The sequence below is a fragment of the Mastigoproctus giganteus genome, chromosome 13 (assembly GCF_048544385.1).
Source record: "Mastigoproctus giganteus isolate SK-2022 chromosome 13, ASM4854438v1, whole genome shotgun sequence".
NCBI classification, from domain to species: domain Eukaryota; kingdom Metazoa; phylum Arthropoda; class Arachnida; order Uropygi; family Thelyphonidae; genus Mastigoproctus; species Mastigoproctus giganteus.
The window spans coordinates 112,388,530-112,403,663 of NC_143587.1; the positions used below are offsets into that span (position 1 = coordinate 112,388,530).

The following is a 15,134-nucleotide window of genomic DNA, read 5'->3' on the forward strand; positions in this document are numbered from 1 at the left end:
ATGGTTTAGGTGGAAGACATAAGTGCATGCCATTTGATATATCTCAAACACAGACAGAGCCCACAAACCATCTGCTACTTTTGTGTGTTGAATATCAAAATTTAAAAAGTCTACGAATTGAACAGCTGTAGTGCACCACAACATACCAGTCAGAATTGGTCTGGTGCCACATAACGAAGACCTGCAAAATCCCCAATCCACCTTTCAGAAAAGAGCCTTCAGAAATGGATGATGAAATTGGTGAACAAAATGGGATTACACCTCAGAAGTCTTCATTTCCATAATCTTGGGTCTAATCAAATCCAGTGCAAAGCTCTTGACATCTCATTTAAAAGATTGGAATCTTCTATATCCCAGCTGCAAGACTTCCACATATAGAAACAAACATCACTCATACACATTTTTACACTGTTGCAAGATCCCTGTGCTAGTGATTTGATTTTACTAGTTTATGAAAAAAATCAGTATTATTTATAGTCCAGAAGTGCCTCTTCATAGACAGTTCAAGTAAAAGTTTGAAGGCTGTGTTGTTGCACAGAGGGGATTTATACCCACTGATTCCTGGTGCACTCTGTTCATATTAAAGAAACTACGGAAATGTGAAGCATGTGTTAGAAATATCAAAGAATTACCAGCATAAATGGGATGTTTGTGTGGACTTCAAGATGCTGAGGTTCCTTCTGAGTTTGCAAGGTGGTTTCACTAAGTTTCCTTGCTTTTTGCTACCTCTGGAATCAGCATTACAAGAGAACAGAATGGTCTACCAGAATTGAGCTGCAACCTGTGCACATAATGCAGTAAACAATCCTATAGCTCCAAGAAACTGTCTTGCTTCCAGCATTTCACATCATGCTGGGACTCAAAACATTTGTCAAAACACCGGATCCTCATGGTGACACCTTCAATCATATAACAGTCTGTTTCCAAAACTGTCTAATGTAAAAGCAAAAGGCGGCACACTTACTGTTCCCAAGAACAGGAAGGAAAAATAACTGATGGTAAGTGAAATGCTTGGCAGTTGTTTCTCTTTGCAGTGATGACTTTCTTGATAGCACTAAGAAAGCCATCACTGAAAATTATAAACAGCTAACTAACAACTTGATTAAAATTACAGAAAATGGTATGTAAAATGTCAGTTAGGCTCCATTACTTGCACTCTTATCTGAATTTATTTTTTTTTAAAACCAAATCTAGGTGATTTTAGTGAAGAGGATGAGGAAGAGATTTCACCAGGACATACAATCGATGGAGAATATGAGCCAAGGAAGCCGAGATGAAACTATGGTGAGTGACTATATTTGGTCCTGAATTTGGGATGATCACAAAGATCACAAAAGAGATGTTCAAACTTACATTTTTTTTTTTTATTTAATTATGTGATTTATATGAAAGGAAAATGCAGTAATGATTACTATTCAGCCTGGTCTGTACTTGTTAACAGGAGAGACTGCTTCTACAGGGATGGGATACACATAAATAGAAAGGGTGCAAGAATGTTTGCTGATGCTATCGAGGCAGTGTTAGGTGGGTCGGAAAACTGCTGGCTTGGGGGGGGGGATACAAGGACTAATAGATTGACAGTAGCCATTGGCAGAGGTGAAAGTGATTCTTGCACTGCTTCTATTGGAATGAGCAGCAGCCTGGAAAATAAGATGCAGGATATTTCAGAGACTGCTGGGAATCATTGGGGTACAAGTAAACACATCAGTTGTGTTAGGGTAGCTAAGAAAAAGAACAGGTGCATGTATACTTGCGTGTACACCAATGCTAGGAGTTTAGTAAATAAATTTGATGAATTTGAGGTATTGCTCAAAACTTCAAAGGCAGATATTGTTGGGATTTCAGAGACGTGGTGTCACACAGATATAAGGAGTGCAGAACTGGAATTTGGGGAGTACAATGTCTACAGAAAGGATAGACAGGATAGGAAGGGAGGAGGGGTTATGCTATTAGTTAAGAAATACAATAGTGAAATTCTAGTATCCTTATAATACCGTGATAAATCTGACTGAAAAATGAATAGCAAATGCTTAGAAAACGGTACTCACCTTGTATAAATCTGCAATAAAATTTTTTGGTAGATGGTGGTTAAATTTAGGTTGAAAGAGGCATTAAATAGAACTAAGGCGGGGAATGGGGTGAAAATATTTTAAACAGATTTTAAAATGAGCGCAAGGAAGTAGAAATGCAGATCTCCAATCCTTGGTTGTCATAAAGAGGTTAAAAGATGTAAATGAAAAAAAAAAAAAAAAAGAGAGAAGACAGGTGGTGCCAATAGTCGTTACGATGGACTTTCGTGAGTAAACCGTCATCAGTTGGCAAATGGAAGAGAAGTAAGCACGTGTTGTATTTAAAGTTAATCTAAACTCCCATGATGCTCTTTTTGACACGTGGGAACTTTAGCCGCGAGAGGTTCCAAGCCGGTGAAAGGTTGAAGGGAAGTTTAGCGTTAATAATGTTGAGATCAGAATGGTGTCGATACCATTCGATGGTGAGGGCTTCATATTGAAGAATTCTGTAGCTCGATCTAAGTTTAATAATAGTGATGGCAGAGTCAACAAGGGGGGTGTGGTTGTGGGTTTGAGCATGGGTTGTTAACTCAGTGCAGGATTGACTTGTCTTGAAACTGTTGAAGTGGTAGTATGCGCGGGTATTGGAAGTTGTGGAGGAACCGAATTTGGTGGTTGTGCTGCTGATGTAACAGGTGTCGCAGTTCGGTTGGCATTTTATGAGATATATTAAGTTATTGAGATCATTGATGGGATATTTGTGTGTATCTTTGTAAGAATTAAATAGGGAACCTATTTTATTGTAAGTGGAGAAGGTGAGGGAGATGTCGGTATCTTTGAATGCACGTTGGAATTGTGCTGCGAGTTCACTATGGTAAGGGAGAACTATGCGAGTATTTGTCTTGTGACTGTGTCTGGTGGGGTTATCAATACTGTTTTTTACGGTGAATATTGTGTGTTGGATGAGTTGAGGGGGATAGCTCCTGGCTATGAATTTATCAGTAAGGTATTGAAGTTCATTGTGTAGATCGTTTTGTGAAGAGGTGAATTTGATAGCGTTGTAGATTTGGTTGTGTAGGACGGCTTTTTTGGTACTAAGGGGATGATGTGAAGTGAAATGTAGATATTTACCGGTGTGCATATTTTTTCTGAAAATCTTGGTATTTAAATTTGTGTCTGTTGTATAAATAGTGAGGTTAAGAAAATTAATCTGGTTGTCCGTTGCGATTTCGAGGGTAAGGTTTAGCCTGTCATGTATTGTATTGAATTTTAAAAAAAGATTGTCTATGGTTGTTCTGTTGCCTATTATTAGGATATCATCGGCGTAGCGGATATATAATTTAATTTCAGAGGGGAAAGGTTGTAAAATTTGGTTTTCAATAGTGGCGAGATAAATTTCAGAAAGGGGGGGGGGGGCAGAAATGCCTAAACCCATTGGTAAACCAAATGTTTGTCGATAAATTTTATTGTTGAATCTAAAATATCTAGCGTCTAGTAAAAGAGTGGTAAGTTCAAGGATATGGTCAACTGAAAGAGAGGAGGTACGTTTCGTTAAAGTGTCATCAGCTGTTAGAAGTACGCGTAATGCTTGCAGGGTGAAAGGAATATGCACATTAGTGTATAGGGATATGATGTCAAAAGAAGCTAATACGTCTCCGTTGGATATGGTGGTGTTGCTGATTTTTTGGAATGCTTGGTTGGTATTATTAATTTTGAATGTAGAGAATGGAGTGAGCGGGGATATAATTTTGACAAGGAAGGTGGATAAATTAGCAAAAGCTGATTTACTAAAAGAAATGATAGGTCTTAGTGGGTGGCCAGGTTTGTGTAACTTGGTTATTCTGAACATGTGGGGCAGAATGTTGTTGCGAATACCTATCTGTTGTAATGTAAAGAGGTTGATTTCTTTGTTCTGTCTGAGTTTTCTGAGAATTGTGTCAAGCTTATTTTTAAGTTTTGTAATGTTGTGGTTGCTGTCATTTGTATATGTATCTTAGTCGGCTAAAATTAACTCCATTTTTTCTGTGTAGGTGTTCTTGTCCAGGATAACGATTGTGTCTCCTTTGTCAGCTTTTTGGATGATGATATTTGGGGTTTTGCTTAGTCTTTGTAAATCCGAGAGTTGTTGTTTTTTTATGTTAGGGAGAGATGTGAGTTTAGAATTTATTATCCTATTAGACTGGTGTGAAGAGAAGGGGGAGAAGACAGAGTAGTAATCAATGGAAACTGCTCATCGTGGTCTAATGTTATTAGTGGAGTCCCTCATGGTTAAGTATTGGGTCCATTATTGTTTTCTGTATTTATAAATGATATTGATGATGGTATATCAAGCTTAATGTCCAAGTTTGCAGATGATACGAAGGTTGGCAGGGTTGTCAAGGACACTACTGACACTATGCTGCTGCAACAGGATCTGGAAAGATTGAGCAGATGGGCTGAGAGGTGGCAAATGAAGTTTAACATTGACAAATGTAAAGTACTACATACGGGAAACAGCAACCCCAGAGCAATGTATCAACTCTGTGGTACTACACTGACAGTGGTAGAGAATGAAAGGGACCTGGGGGTGGTTGTGCAGGCTGATATGAAGTTCTCTGAGCAGTGCAGATGGGCTGCAAGAGTAGCTCATGGTGTATTGTCAATGATATATAGGAATTTTTGTAGCAGGGATAAGGAGGTGATTATTCCCTTGTATAAGGCAATGGTCAGGCCACACCTGAAGTACTGTATACAGGTCTGGAGGCCTCATTTCAAGAAGGATGTAGAGCTGCTGGAACGAGTACAGAGAAGGGCAACAAGATTAGTGAATGGAACAAAGGGGTGCTCTTACGAATAAAGGCTTAAGTTTTGCAAATTACAGTGTCTGGAGACTAAGCACCAGCGAGGTGATCTGATAGAGGTGTATAAAGGCTTGAATGGTTTGAGCATGCTCAATGCTGATGGGATTCTTCCTCTTGCTCAGAATAATCACCTGGGAGTGCATAAATTTGCCTTTAGCCAGCGGGTGGTTGGTGGGTGGAACAGACTTCCATCCCTTGTCATGGAAGTTGATAGCCTAAATAAGTTTAAGGCTCAGCTGGACAGGTATTTCGAACGAACAGAGGGGTGAAGTGGAAGTGGTTATTTTTTATTTATTTATTTTTTTTTTTTTGGGGGGGGCTGATGCTGCATAAGCTTGCTTTCTTGCATCAAATGCCTCTACTAATGCTAATGCTAATGCATTTTAAATGTAGACCGTCTAAAATGCACAATTACATGAAACTTGTGAAAACTAGCAACTTCGAGATTTTTAAAATGTATTTTGGTATTTGAACAATAAATATCACTAAGTGAATAAATGGAGAACTCAGCTAGTTTCTGCCAATTTTTCTAGTTGATTCACTTTTTTTATTAACTAAAAAAAAGCCAAACTTGCTATATGCAGACAAACAAACTAAGGCAATCAATAAGCATATTCCTGAACAGCTGAGTGTGGGTAGAGGGGGATGAAAGAACTCCAATGAATGAAATTACACATAAAACTGATTAATTGAAAAGGTATCAGAAAAGATATCTAATCAGTGATTAACCCAAACAGCATAGTAAGTTCAACTTCCTAATAATAAAAAACTGTTACACTAGCACAATTTGTAAATTGTGAATAAATTTGCAAAATTCCTTACCTTGTGGCAGAGGTTCCCAAAGCGTGGGGCATCCCCCCAACAGGGGAACTTTTGGTTTTGTTGGGGGGGGGAATTAATTCATAGCTAAATTTTCGATCAGATCTATTTATTTGCACTTGTTCTGGAACATGAAATTTATGAAAAATTTTAAAGGGGCTCAAAAGTTTGGGAGCCTCTGTGTTAAGCTAAATCTGAAAAACAGATATTTGGACAAATTCAGAACATAGAAAAAAATAAAAAATAATATAGAAATAACTTGTTTCACCAATGAATAAAATATATTCAAACACTGTTGGTTTTTCAATTTCATGCTTAATAAGCATATATTAAAATTTGAAAATTTTAATTATTAAAATTTTTAATTTAAAATTTTTTAGATATACCTTAGTTATGCCATTTACCACAGGCAAGCTATGATAGATGTTCTAACCACAGAATTCAACAGAGGTTTCAAAGTGACTATTTCAATTAAGCCATTTACTCATCTTGCAAATAAAAAATAAATGCCATTTACAGTGGTGTCACAAATGAACTTTTGACCAATGGCAAAAAGTTTTCTGACAAATCAAGATTTATGCTAATCCATGTAGGGCCAAAATTTAAAGAAAACCCTATGCAAGTTTGCATCCAGAATGTGGTTACCTCTGTATTGCAAGCAGGATAGCTCTGTAACGATTTGGAGTGCCATTTCTTGGGAAGGCACTATACTACATTACCCCTTCACATATGCATGATTTTCCAAATGTGCCCGAACATTTTTATGACCATGTGCATCCTATGATGACTTCCCTCTTTCCCACAAGTGATGTAATCTTCAAGGGCAACAGTGTTATTATCCAACAATCCAAAAAAAGTTTTCGATCGGTTGAAACAGCATGATAGCAAACTTCAACACATCTCCTGGCACCTGCAGTGTCTTAATTTCAATCACATTGAACATGAGACACTTTGGAGAGAATATAAAATCTCTAAAATCAGGAAACTGGAAAAATCTCCTATTTCAATATCTAGTATGTATGACATTGAAGGAATGGTCTCGAATATCTCTAGACAACCCTTATATGTTATTGTTTCAATGCCACACTGTATAGCAGCAATTATCAAAGCTAAGGGAGGTTCAACACATTATTAGCTGCTATTCTCCATATTTTTTATGTAGACTATATATATATATATATATATATAGATATTATTTTATTCTTATTTATTTTTTATTTACTCTTATTTATTCCCTTGGGACATTTTGTTTGAAAATATAGGAATGAAAAACTCATCCTGCAAACATTATTTCACATTGCCTGCCACTCATATAATGTCCATCCTGTTTGACTGGATTTGTTGAATTGACTCAAATCCCTCTCAAGTCCTGTTTTAATTCTGAGAATAATCAAAAGTTGCATTGTGCAAATCAGGCAAATAAGGTGGGTATGACAGAAATGTTCTCATTGGGCTAAAATTGCCAGATGACAATTTTTGCCAACAGAAGTGATGTGTGATTTCAGCATTTTCAGTGCACATGACAAATGAGACAAATGACTGTTCACTCAAAGAAACTTCCTATTATATTGGCATGTAACTAATTAAACCTTGGTGTGAACATGCTCAAAAGACACTGCTAAATGCTCCAGTCACAATTTTTTAGTTACTGCTATGAATTATGAGATTATATGGTAAACTCTTTGATCAAACATTGTATAGGCTTAACTAATCTCCCTTTTATCCATACATCTTAACTTGACTTCACTTATCTTTGTTACCCCAAGATTTTTTCTTATTATACATTTTCAATTGTTGCAATATACATTTTATTGCGAGTTTAATGTAAGTGGCACTTTTTTTACAATTATTTCAAATGACTTGCAGCTATACAGTCAAAGCTCTTTATAGAGGCCTCCAGGAGAATGAGAAAATGGTCAGTATATCGATAGTTCACAAAATCTGTGAAAGAACAAAAAAAAAAAATTCCACGTTTAAAGTAATTCTACTATTACGATATAGCATAATATAATTCGGCATATGTACAGTATATTAAACAAAAAAACAAAGATTGTACATTTCGCACTGATTGTGATCGGTTGTGAGATTTAGTAAGATAAATTTGTAAATTAAATTACTATATACAGTAGTACATACATACTATCTATGATAAATGTGCATATGAGGGAAAGGGTTTGAAAAGTTTTTAGCCCAATATAGATCACAAAGATTTTAGTGAAAGACAATATTGCCAATCTGTGCTGTTAATCTTCTTGTGTGTTCACAGAAAATTTCAGGTTTGTAACTATAGTCTTCTCCTTTACAGAGGGCATTGAAGTGTAGAAGATGAATGAAAATGGTGACTGTTGAGAGAATCAAGCATCATGCAGTCACTGAGTACCTTCATTTGATGAAATGAAATTCACCAAAGAAATCTTGTCATGGTCAAAAACTGGATTGCAGAATTTAAGTGTGGATGAGACAACATTGAAGATACACCCCACAATGGGAGGCCTGTTACCATGACACCTGCAAATGTGGATACCATTCATGGTCTGATAATGCAAGATTGTAGAATAACAATAAGGCATATAGAGACAACATATCCCATGAACGAGCTCATGATATTGTGGTGAATGTTTTTGGAATGGAGAAGTTTTTTTCAAGGTGAGTCCTTTAAGGACTCACCTTGAAAAATCTTCTCCATTCCAAAAACTTCAAGGTGAGTCCTTAAAGGATTCACCTTGAAAAAAACTTCTCCATTCCAAAAACATTCACTACATCATTAAATCCTGCAGAGGATTAATATACACATATATGTAAAACCAAACTAATGCTGATTGTTGATGGCAAGAAGAAAGGAAGTGGTGGGGGAAGGAGGGGAGAAACAAACACCAAAGAAACAATTGATGGACTCTGTGGAGGCAGGATGATGCATGTTTGCCATGTTATTAGCTTGCCATTTCTCATGTTGCAAAATAACCGCTCCCACAATAGGGTCTATGCAGGTTCCACAATTATGATTAATGTTAGAACTTGTCACAGCTATATGGAGTGCTTCTAACCAGGAGTGATGACAAGCGGTCCAAAATTCAAACATTATAATGTTGGTTACAATCCACATTGCTACTGACAACTGTAATGTTCCACAATAGCAGAGTGGGCAAAATTGGCCTGATGAAAATGTGATCACAAAGTCTCTGCTTGGACTCATCAATGTAACAAACCCCACAGTGGGAATGTAATCCAATAAACTGAATCTGCTCATTGCAGCAAGAGAATGCTCAATTTAACCCAGAAACTGACTGCAACTTCCTGTCAGGGAGCTGAATATAGCCAATATGGCAGAGAATCCTACCTCAAAAGAGTCTGTCAGCTCACGTCTGTTTCTTCTTTTCCATTTCTTTCCCATCCTTACTTCCTTCTTCACCGTCCATGATCAGCATTAGTTTGGTTTTAGTACATGCGCATATGTTATACCCCTGCAGGCACATCGCTCTGAAAGCTGGTTGATGTATATTTGTCTTAATACTTAGTCTTTACATTTTTATCATTTTTAGTATATTTCTTTTAATACAGCAGGCCCCCGTTATAACGCGGTTCGCTTTATGCTGATTCGCTATAACGCTGTTCTTATATTATAACCCGTATCTGACTATAACGCTGTCACAGATCACTATAACACTCTTTTACAGATTGCATATTTAACGAAATCATTTCATTTGATGGAGTCAATAGCTTGAAAATGAATAGCAAAACAGCATTAAAATGTTTCCCTTGCTGACTTGAGAAATTTTTCCACGCTCAGTGAAATTTTCTCGCATGCTAATTTAATTGCAGTACAGTGGCTTGTTACATAGTTCCGAGATCAACATTTTAAAAAATGATTAAGTATATTGCTTCTATATTTGCGTTATATGCATTTATCCGAAGTCTAGTCATCACTCAGTACAGTATTAGACATCGTGCGTAACGGATAGTTTACTCGAACACTGTATCATAATTAATGCAACCAACGCAGTTACATTTACGAAGAGTTAATAAGGCCGATAAGAATGAAAGAGCAACAACGTCTGGGCGCGGTACGAAGACTATAAATGTAAGAAAAAGACTGAATTTGAAAATTAAATTAGACATTTTGAAGCAAATCGATTCCGGTCAACGACAAGAATAGTTGTGTGCCATAATTTAGGACTTGCAAGTTTAACTGTAAGAATAATTATAAAAAAAAAAAAATAAAGAATTAATTTTAGCAGCGGGAAAGATAGCTGTTCCACTGCAAGCAACTAGGGCTAGGCCAACTATTAGGATTGAAATGGAAAGACGTTAACTAATTTTATTGAAGATAATATCCAGACTGAATTTGAAAATTAAATCAGACATTTTGAAGCAAATCGATTCCGGTCAACGACAAGAATAGTTGTGTGCCATAATTTAGGACTTGCAAGTTTAACTGTAAGAATAATTATAAAAAAAAAAAAAATAAATAAAGAATTAATTTTAGCAGCGGGAAAGATAGCTGTTCCACTGCAAGAAACTAGGGCTAGGCCGACTATTAGGATTGAAATGGAAAGACGTTAACTAATTTTATTGAAGATAATATCCAGTGCAGAATTCAGTTAAGTTAAATATTACAAAAAAAAAAAAAAAAAGAGAGAGAGAGATTAGCCAATATGATGATCTGAAGAAAACTCACCTAAAAAAAAAAAAAAAGTGGAACCATTTAAAACTGGTAAGGGCTGGTTGAATAGATTTAAAATCTAGGGAGAAGCCACAAGTGCAGATCAAGGAACCCAAACTTTCAAAAAGAACTTGTTAAAATTATTGAAGAGGGGTATTGTGTGTTATACTTCTCAACAAGTTTATAACATAGATGAAGCAAGACTTTTGTGGAAACGAATGTCTAAAAGAAGTTTCATATTGAAAGAAGGAAAAAAACATGCCTGGTTTCAAAGCGGCGAAGGATCGGGTGACTTTATTGTTGGGTGGTAACACTGCGGGGGATTTAAAATTAATACCCCTTTTAGTTTATTTAGAAGAGGGCCAACCCAAAATCGACACATTTTTCATGATTAAATTCATCAATTAAATTCATGATTTTAATTGGAATTTTAAGTTTAATTCTGATATTACCACCGAGTGGGCAGGAGCGGGACTGCAGTAGTACACGCTCTTTGAGTAGACTGGGGTTCAAGCCCCTGACTGCAGAATACAGCCAATCTGCCAACCCGCACTGGACCAGCGTGGCAGATTATGGTCCATTTCCCTCAGCATGAATTGTTGAGGAGGCTTCCATCCTGCAGTGGGTTGATAATGGCTGCACTTTACTTTTTAACTTTTATATATGTATGTAATGCAGAATATTTTATATGTATAAATATTTGAATATTAAATATTTTGACCGACATTTGTGCATCTTTTCACTACCGTTTATTATTCATTAGGAAATATCCTATGGCACTGACTGCAACTTACAAATACATATGTTACCTTATGGGAATGCGGCACTCGCTTAGCGCGGATTCACTTAATGCTCTTTTTCCGGAACGAATTATCAGCGTTAAGCGGGGGTCACCTGTAGTTTCCATATATTTTCTTCTAATATTATATTTTTATTTCTTAATTCTCATTGTATATATTTAATAAAGTTTTAGTTCACAGTTTCATTGGTTGTACAAACATTTATTTCCGTTAAGACCAATAAATGGGTTCAAGCTGTTACAACATCCGTCCTATTCACCGGATTTCACTCTATTGAACTATTTTCTATTTCCAAATTTAAAAGTTCTTGCAAGGACAGAAATTTGACAGTAACGATGCTGTGATGGATGCAGTCAACAACTGGTTGGACCAATTGTTGTCTGCATCCATCACAGCATTGTCACTGTTGAATTGGAGTCAACTTCTTAATTTTATTTGAGTGCCTTACAAAGGGACTACGTTGAAAAATAAATGGGTTTTCACAACTTTCCAGCATTCTGTCTATTAGAGGGTGGAAACGTCAGCCTTCCCTAGTATCGTCTGTACATATCATGGTCTAACCACGAGGAATTGGTTTCAGATTTTAAAATATGTTAAAATGCACTATTTCAGTGGCAAAGCATGTTTTAAAAGTGAATAAGTACAAGATGGTGGTTAATTCACTTTTTCAATTAGACTGCACCATTAAAAAATGATGTTGAAGTTCTAATTTTTGATGAGAGTCCTTTAACAAAACTTCTTGCTCAACCACATTAAGTTGCACTTTACTACAAATTTCAGGTCCCACTGCATCTGCAATGAGTTCCTCTTCATTCAAGCATACCCTGAAACAATGAATGTCTGCATCCACTTCAAAACATACTTCCCTTTAAGGTTAAATGTGATTAACAGAGGAAGGAGCATCATTCAAGGTGACAAAATCCAGCATGTTTGAAGCAGTTGGCAATCACATTTTTGTCAACCTCATTCCATGCTGAAACATATAAATACATTACCTGCAGCAATGTCAGTTTCACATTGTTTGTAGCATTCTTTGATAGTTTTCTTTAAAGCATTGAATTACATCATTTTATCAGCTACTTGATCAAGTGGCTGATGACATGTCATAATTAGGTGGCAGGTAATCAGTGATCAACGTAGGCCATTCACTTGGCAACAAGGGGTGCAATTATCTACAAACAGCAATTTTTCTAGTCTCTCCACTCATCTTGCTATCCAAGTCTCTGTTCCATTCTTCTAGATTTTTGATATCATTTTAAGTCTCTTAGTTTTCCTGATACATAATTAGCAATTTCTTCAAACCTGTAAAACGTTGGATTTCTGGGTTTTCCCCGGTGATTAGAGAGGAAGCTTTTTCTGTGTCAAACATGTTTGCAGCTAGCGTTAAAAAAAAAAAAAAAAAAGTCCAGGTTTCATTGCATTTAAAATGTTGCTCTAATTGTACATTAACAAAACATTTTTTAAATGATTCACTTTCTTTCACCACACACTTTTTTGAAGGCAACCTATGACGAGTTTAAAATTTCTAGAACCATCCATTGGAAGACTTGAACTCTTCAATATTCATCTGAGGCACAAATGATTCATCCTTATTTTTTAAAAGATTTTCATTTATGGGAATGTTTTAGACATACATTCTATACATGTGGTATGATAAAATGAATTTCTAGTCAAAGTTAATTTCATTATGCCAACAAGTAATTTCTTACGATTAGCCTGCAAGCTCATCATCAGCTTCATTAAATTATCATTCTTTCATTTTGAAAAGTGAATACTGTAATAAAACAAGACAGTGGTGGAAATTTTTGGGTCATTATAGACAATTTGTTCTTCTTTCAAGGTCATTATAATGAGTGTAAAATAGCATAGGTTTATGGGAAATTAAAAAGAGAGTCACTATAAAGAGCTTTGACTGCTTAAACATTTAATGTATTAGCATTCAGCTGTTCATATTCAGAAATTCTTTGGCATACCTCTATGCCATATTTATGCACACTTACACAATGTATTGCATCCATGAATTGCATGTAGTCTCTGGTTGGCTTGCCAATTTTTCTGAAACTGTAAACCCAAGTTACCTGGTGGAGGTTACCATGCTACTTTTCAAGAGACCAACAACTCAGCCATAATGTGAAAAATCCCATACAAATTACTCCCGTTATCAATGAGACTGGATTCAAGCCTTTATCATATGGTATGAAACGATGGTGATCACAACCACTGTGCTACCTGAAATGGTAATTATTTGAAAGGTGTATAAGGTGATTGGTATTTTAAAATAATGAAAGAGTACCAAATCCCCCCAAGGAAAGTAAAAAGTGATTAGCCAAAGAATGAAAGCAGCACTGGTGGCTGCATCAAAGTCCAAATAGCTCACAATGGCAGATATTTTTCTCATAATATTAGCACTTACTATTGTAAGTTATAATGTCATAACATTTCCTTTTGCAATAGATAAGGATTATATGACAAAGACTGCCTGTAGGGGAGGTCTATTGGGAATAATGAAGGAATTTGTATCCTCCCCAAAAAGTCTAATAAAGAAAATTTTCTGCTTATACTCTCTAAAATATACACATAAGATTAGAATAATTCACAAGATACAAATAACATAAATTAAAAAAGTAATAAGAGAGATCCATCACAGGGCTAATTTTTTCTATCATTATACAACAGGTTATACATACTCTATATGAAAATAATAGTAAACTAGGGGGCTTCGCCAACCTCCCATGCATGCTTTTCTACATAATATGCAAAGGTATGATGGAGTAAGTCAAATCTTTTCTACATAAAAGAGACACCTGTCGAAATGCACTGATTGATATCTAATCTAATATATAAAAGAAAATAAAAAGTGTAAGAAAAAACTATAAAAAGTAAAATTGTGTGAATGTTGAGTGAATGAAAGTTATTATTAATAGCATATTATTATTATTATCTTTATTTCTCCTAGGAGACACCTGGTTACAGCTACTGGCCGGGGGGGGTGAAGATACATATTGAATTATGTTACAGAATATAAGACATTATACAATTTTAAAATACATGTAATACAGTACTTGTTATATGATTTATGCAGTATTTGTGAAACTAAATATATCTGGATTCTATCTTAGCCTCTTCACTGGACAGACTATGCGGGCCCTCAGGGCCTGCATAGTCTGTCCAGTGAAGTCTGTCCTGCATAGTCTTGGATAACCTCATGGTTATCCAAGCTGACACCATGCTGTAGCTTTTCCTAGCTGGCATGGTGTGGGAAGCTGACACTGGCCATTAGGGTAACCTCCAGGCCAGTGTGGGGCAGAGCTGCAAAAAGCTCACTCCACCATAGGAATCTCTTTTCCTATGTTCTTTTATTCCTACCACTTGGGGCGGTTGAGTCTCCTTCCCTCCACCCTGGGTGGCTCACCCCACCACCCACTTTCAACTCCTACCCTCTGGACCAGGATGGGCATTGTGTACTAGGGGTTCCCTTACTGTCTCCCCTTTCAAATCAGGCGAGTGTCTCAACTATTGCCCCCGCCTCTGTTCTCTGCTCCTTTTATCACACCATCTTCCTATCTCCCCCATTATCTTTCCAATAAAATAAAATAAAAAAAATTCTTTTTTTTTTGGGCTCTCCTTGGATGCCTAGGCTACACCAGGGTTCACGCCGCCAGAGCTTTCTTCTCGCCTAATGTCCTGGCCTGCCCCCCCCTAGGGCAGTGATGAAAGAAAACTGGGGTGTTAGTGGCTCTCCACAGGCCCCCAGGCTAAGTGGCAAGAGGAACAACACAACCCATCCTAATACTTCACAAAACACACCTTGGCCTTATGCAGAATATTGTATTCTACACACAGTAAAAACACAGAGTTTGGAGAAGACCCCCGGTGCCGCCAGACAGAAAAAACTGTCACTATGATCGATATCTATATAATGACCTATGTAATTATTTACCTGTGCATCCGTAGTGCGTGGCATTCTCAAGGTCGTATAAATATCACTGTGTAATTATTTACCTGC

General features: G+C 36.5%; 1 protein-coding gene across 1 annotated transcript in view; it reads right to left on the minus strand.

Moving 5' to 3' along the window:
- LOC150076368 (TGF-beta-activated kinase 1 and MAP3K7-binding protein 1-like) overlaps positions 1 to 15,134 on the minus strand; it is a 154,648-nt gene that overhangs the window by 91,895 nt on the left and 47,619 nt on the right. The window lies entirely within an intron of this gene.